The 6423-nt window shown below is 34.7% G+C and overlaps 1 non-coding gene across 1 annotated transcript; it reads right to left on the bottom strand.

Moving 5' to 3' along the window:
• Positions 1 to 1349: 1349 nt before the first annotated feature.
• On the bottom strand, positions 1350 to 1422 carry TRNAC-GCA (transfer RNA cysteine (anticodon GCA)). Its single transcript has one exon. It is a non-coding gene; the product is annotated as a tRNA-Cys (tRNA).
• Positions 1423 to 6423: the final 5001 nt, after the last annotated feature.

Below are 6423 nucleotides of genomic sequence, written 5' to 3'. Positions count from 1 at the left end.
TTGCTCAATCATTTTTTTAATTTCAGCCAGAAAATTTGACCTAGAACTTAGTACTGGACGGATACAGCGTCTGGTTTTTAAACTGGTTCACAGCCCCCTTCATATTCTCCAGGTCCCATGAACTCCAATCACTCACCACCCCAAAGCCTTCTTCAGTCACATCCTCTTCCATTCAGCTCTAAGTTTCTTCTTTCTCCTGAGTTTTCATTTGTTATTGAGGGCCATCCTCCAAAACCAAGCTTTGTTATTTTAAATATCTGGTCCATTTTTTTCCTAGTCAAGCATCCATAAAAACATACAGAAATGCAATCACAGAAAATCACTGAGGATGGGGAGGTCACAAAATTTTGTACCCTAAATCAATGACAAAACTCAGGGCAAGAGATGAATGCCATTAAGAATCATAAAGATAATACCCAGAATTATAATAGCGAACATAGTTCAGAATTAAGTGCCTTTTATATGTTCTCTTGGAGGAGGAAATGGCAACCCACTCCAGTATTCTTGCCTGGAGAATCCTGTCGACAGAGGAACCTGGTGGGCTGCTGACCATAGGGTCGCATAGAGTCAGACACGACTGAAGCGTCTTAGCATGCATGCATGCATTGGAGAAGGAAACGGAAAACCCACTCCAGTGTTCTTGCCTGGAGAATCCCAGGGACGGAGGAGCCTGGTGGGCTGCCATCTATGGGGTCACACGACTTAGCAGCAGCAGCATACATTCTCCTAGTTGTAGACATGAGATAGTTTATATTTTAATCCTTTAAAAAAAAAAAAGCTGCAACAAACTTCTTGTACATATCTTCTTAGATACATGACTGAGAGTTTCTTTAAAGCAGGTACCTAGCAGAGTTGCTAGGTATAGTGTAAAAATATTCCAGATGACTATGTACTACTCGATGGCTTTTCAGGGTGGTTTTAAGAATTATCAGTTTGGAGGAGTTCCTTTTCCTTAATGCCAACTCAATAGACTCTGGCATTTTAATTTTTGCAAATCAAATGAGCCAGAAATGGTACTTTGTTTCTTCAGTTTGTATTTCTCCAATTATTAATAAAGCTAGATTTCCTTTTATTGGTGTTTTAACCAATTTAATTTCCTCTTCTCATAGCTGTCCAATTTCATGTGTTTAGTTTTCTAGAGAGTTTTCTCTTTCTTATAGATTTCTAGAATTTCCTCCTATCTTCCTTATATTAAAGATATTAATTATATATCATTAAATAAAGTGAAGTTGCTCAGTCATGTCCAACTCTTTGCGACCCCATGGATTGTAACCTATCAGGTTTGTCTGTCCGTGGGATTTTCCAGGCAAGAGTACTGAAGTGGGTTGCCATTTCCTTCTCCAGGGTATCTTCCTGACTCAGGGATTGAACCTGGGTCTCCTGCATTGCAGGCAGATGCTTTACCATCTGAGCCACCAGGAAAGCCACTATTATATATAATATATATATTATATATCATTATTATATTATGTATAATGATAAACATAAATAATAAAACAATAAATTATATATATAATATATAATTAATATATGTTAAATTTTTTTCAGTTTTCACATACCTTTAACTACAGGTTTGTGTTTATTACTGCATAAATTAGAGCTTTAATTGTGATGTGGTCAAATGTATAAATCTCCTTGGTTAAGACATCCATTTTTTTATTCTCAGTTGATAAAACTACCACCTGTATTTTCTTCTACTAGTTTCAAATTTTTGGTTTTCTCTTTTAGGCATTTAATCCACACAGAATTCATTTGTATGTAATATGGTGAGAAAGGGAGTCACGTCTATTTTTTCCATACTGAGAGCCATTTATTGCCTTATCACATATTAACAGTCTATTTTCTGCCCACTGAGTTGTAATATCACCTTTCACATAAGTTCCCACATAAGACAAATCTGCCATTAGACATTATATTCTGTACTATTCAGCAATTTTTTTCTTATTCAAAAAGCATATCATTTTATATTGCTTTATATTACACCATATTTTAAATTAAGCTTTATATTATCTTGGTACCTTATAGAATAGTTATCTTTCCTTTGTTTGTGCCTATTTCCATTGTTTAATTTTGTTTTTAGAATTATCTTAGATAGTTTTCAAATTCCATGGACTCTATAGTTGCAAAGAGTCAGACACAACTCAGCGACTTTCACTTCACTTCACTTCGTTTTCAATTTTTTTTTTCTTCCATTTTAAGCTTTGAATCTCCTTCACAAACTCTAAAAACTTAGTGATGGGATTTTAATTCCAACTGCATTCAATTTCAAATTTTATTTGGTAGGGAAATGGTATCTTCATTATTGTGAGTCTTCTCATTCATGAAAACGATATATTTATTACTTTAAATCTATTTCAATGTTCTGCAACAGAGTAAAATTTCTTCATAACAATTGAACATATCTTTTGCTAAATTTGTTCCTGGCTACCTCACAAATTTCATTGCCACCGTGAATAGGGTTTTAAAATCGATTATATTTTAGAAATAGAAAATCTATGAGTTCTCTGTGTTAATTTTTATATACTAACGTTCCTAAAATCTTTTATATTAATAGCTGTAATATTCTGTCAGTTGGTTCTCTTGGATCACATATGTAGATCATCATTTGCAGTCTGCCTTCTTCTTTATAATCCTGTAAATTGTAGTTGATTTCTTTATTACCTTTTTTAATAAGAATTTATTCATCTATTTATTTATTATTATTATTATTTTAGGTGGCAGCACTGAATGGCATGTTCCCTGACCAGGTATCGAACCCATGTCCCTGTGGAAGCCTGGAGTTTTAACCGCTGGACCTCCAGGGATGTCTCTATTTCTTTTATTATCTTGTTGGTTAGTTCCATGAGAACAAGGTTGGATGACTATAATGACCATCCTTGTTTTATAAAGCACATTAATGGAAATTCTTTTAAGTTATGTAAGTGTGAGGATCATTATAACTTTTTTTTAGATGCCCTCCTTTAGCTTAAGAACTCTATTTCATGTTCGTAGCTTAATAAGAGCTTTCATCATAAAGGACTTTTATAGAATAATTTTTCTAAAATAATTTTTCTCTAATCATTGAGACAGTTATATTGGCTTTAATCTGAATTTATTAGTACTGTGAATAATATTTAGAGATGTCTAATCTTTTAAAAAAAATTATTGAATTCCTTAAATAAACCATAGTTGGTCCTAACAATTTTTTCTATAACCCGGATAGTCAATTTTCTAATATTTTACTTAGTATTTTTACATCATTTCAAAATAAGGTATGTCTATAATTTATTTTGTTGTTTGATTATCAAGATTATACTAGCATAAAATTGCTTTTATAAAAGAGAGAGCACTTGTAAAGTTTCCATAACACTTTCTTCTAAAACTTCCCAGGCCTTTGTCTTATCACTGCCCTGGGAAAGGACAGGGTAGGATTTTGGCTTTTAATCCATTTCTTTAATAATTATTTTTCTACTCAGTCTTCTGTTTCTCCTTGAGTACATTGCACCAATGTATATTTTTCTTGAAAGTCATATGTTTATCTATTTTAGTCATTCATACTATTCTCTGATACTTTAAATTTTAGTTATTCATACTATTCCCATTTTTTTTAAACTGTTGTTGGGTTCATTGCTTCAGTTTTATCTTTATTATGTTGTTTTACTTATCTTTTATTAATTCATGCAATTATTTACTATTTTAAATACTCTTCTATATACCATTTCCTGAAAATTGGTAGTTAGACCTAGAAACCTGATCATATTCATTATTTTGTTTGGCAAAAATATTTTATAATGTTATATACCATGAAGAGATTCATAATGCCTGGTTGAATTTCTTTTTTTGATGTTACCAGCTAGTGATAAAAATGCCTGTGCTATGTGCTAAGTCATTTCAGTTTTGTCCAGCTCTTTGTGACACTCTAGCCCACTAGGCTCCTCTGTCCATGGAATTCTCCAGGCAGGGATGCTGGAGTGGGTTGCCATACCCTTCTCCAGGGGATCTTCCTGAACCCATGTCTCTTCTGTCTCCTGCATTTGCAGGCGGGTCTTTACCACTAGTGCCACTTGGGAAGTCCTAAAATTGCCTAAATTCACTCAAGTTGAATTTCCAAATAACTGTTTTAATATTATTATTCCTTTTGTATTCATAAGCTTGAAACCAATCCTCCTAGAGACAGAAATTTTCTTCATCAATTATTTGGTTACCCCAGGTACAGTTCAAACAGAAAGGATAAGAATGTAAAAATATTTGACTTTTTTCTTTTATTTAAGAGTTTTCAAATGAGTTGGTGCCCCAACCGCTTCAAAAGATGACAAAGGAAGTGCTTCCTTTTAATACCTTCACGAACCCATGCATTTAGAAATATTTGATATGCTGCTGTCTTTCTTGGTCTTCAAAGTGTCCCATCTCTGACCTGTGGGAACTTTCTCAACTCGGCTTTTAAGTCGCTTTGACATGTAACTTAGAGTCTTTGATAATTCCCTTGATTTCGGGTATGACAAGGTAGTCCGGGCTCTTAAAAACTTCCTGTTCCAGAACCTAAGCACTTATCCATGGATTTGTGGCTTCTTTGTTTAGTGAATGGTATTTAAAACCACAACCTGAACCAAGAGATGTTCATTGCCCATTGCTATTTGGACCCTTCCCACCCTCATGACTGTTTTTGCTTTTTGGTGTGTGTGTGTGTGTGTGTGTGTGTTACTAGCATAGTGAAGAGCTGACTCATTGGAAAAGATCCTGATGCTGGGAGAGACTGAGGGCAAGAGAAGAAGGGGGAAGCAGAGGATGAGACGATTGGGTGGCATCACTGATTCAATGGACATGAGTTTGAGCAAATTCTGGGAGACAGTGAAGGACAGAAAAGCCTGGCATGCTGCGGCTCATGGGGTCCCAAAGAGTTGGACATGACTCGGTGACTGGACAAGAAGTAGATAAATCTATCAAGACTTTGTACTGAACTTTACATTTGAACTATTTCTAGTTCAAATCCATAATTATAGAGTTTCTACTTAGCCTCATTGAGCTCATATCTGTATCATTTTTTCCCACATTGAAATCCTTGGTTCTCAATGACTCAAATATAAATATTCATTTTCTTTATCCTTCAATGGACACAACAGTCTTACAGTAATATTACTGCTAAAAGTATATTTTAGTTCTTTTAGTCTTTACAGATAATGCCTCAGATGTAGTTCAATTACTTTTAAAAATAAGCTGGAATAATTTCTCTTTATGTAGCTATTGCTCCTTTATTCCTAATAATTGAGATGGTAACTAATTTAATGTCTGTGGATTGTCTTGCTTTGTACAAAACCTTGACTGTATTAGAAATTTCCCTATGAAAGTTTATCTCTCAGTCTTAAGGGAAACCCAAAAATTGAGTTCTACTTTCCGTGAAACATTTTTCAGTGTCTCTACCAAGATCCTAAAAGTTTCCCTGTTTATGAACCGTGTTTATATTAATTCATGGCTCCATGTTTTATTGCCTTTCAGCACAAATTCAGGTTCCACTCTCAAGGCAATTGTTTCCTCCCACAGTAAGGTATGAACTGGTCTTCCAGGATTACAAGCAAAGATCTTTCAGTTCTTATTGATAGAATAGTGATGTCACAGCTTCTTCCTCTGGGAAGGGAGCCTGGATCATCTCTTGGGTGTGCGTGGGGCCTCTTTCCTGACCTGTAGGTCCTGAGGTGAGTTTCCACACTGGAACCTGCGTCCCACTTCTTTGCTTACTGTGCCACTTCATTTTGCTACCTGAAGTTTTCTATTTTCATCGTAAATTTCTTTGTTAATATTTAGGAGTAGTTTTGGTGACAATTTCTGTGCATTATAAGTAGTAGTGGAGTTCTCTGCATCTGTGGATGCCACAGCCTTGATCAGAAGTCCCAGAAATTAAACTTGTACAGATACATTCACACAGTCCAGAAAATCCAGGTCAAATCTGGAAGCTTTCTCCATCCAGATATTTTGATATTTATAAACAACTGAATAATTGAATTTTTCACCTGGTCAGTTAAGTTCATGTAGGTACACATCCATTTTAATTTGTGGTACTCATTTTAAATGGTTTTTAACCTTTTAATCTATGCTCTGTAGTAGTTTGACCTTGATTCACCTTGAGTGACTCAGTGGGGATGCGTCTCTCTGAGTGTTCGAGATCATGTAATTTAACTCATGCACTGATGTACTACAGCCTAATAGATCCTAAAGATTTGAAAGCTTTCTCTTTGGGTGTACACCCAGCACTGTTTAGGGACACTGTATTTTCTAGTTCATCATTTACTCAATTGTTCGGAAGGAGACTTCATTTGCATTTAAGTTATTAGCTTCCTCAAACTCAGCCCCATCTCTTCTTAAAAGTTTAATTTTTTCAAAAGAGAAAAATCACATATTTTTAGCACTTTCTTTTCCTATGACTTAAACATATCTTAACACGATTTTTAA

This window comes from Bos indicus, chromosome 9 (genome assembly GCF_029378745.1).
Source record: "Bos indicus isolate NIAB-ARS_2022 breed Sahiwal x Tharparkar chromosome 9, NIAB-ARS_B.indTharparkar_mat_pri_1.0, whole genome shotgun sequence".
Lineage (NCBI taxonomy): Eukaryota > Metazoa > Chordata > Mammalia > Artiodactyla > Bovidae > Bos > Bos indicus.
Note: the sequence above shows the minus strand (reverse complement) of the source record. Positions and strands in the feature narration are given on the sequence as shown.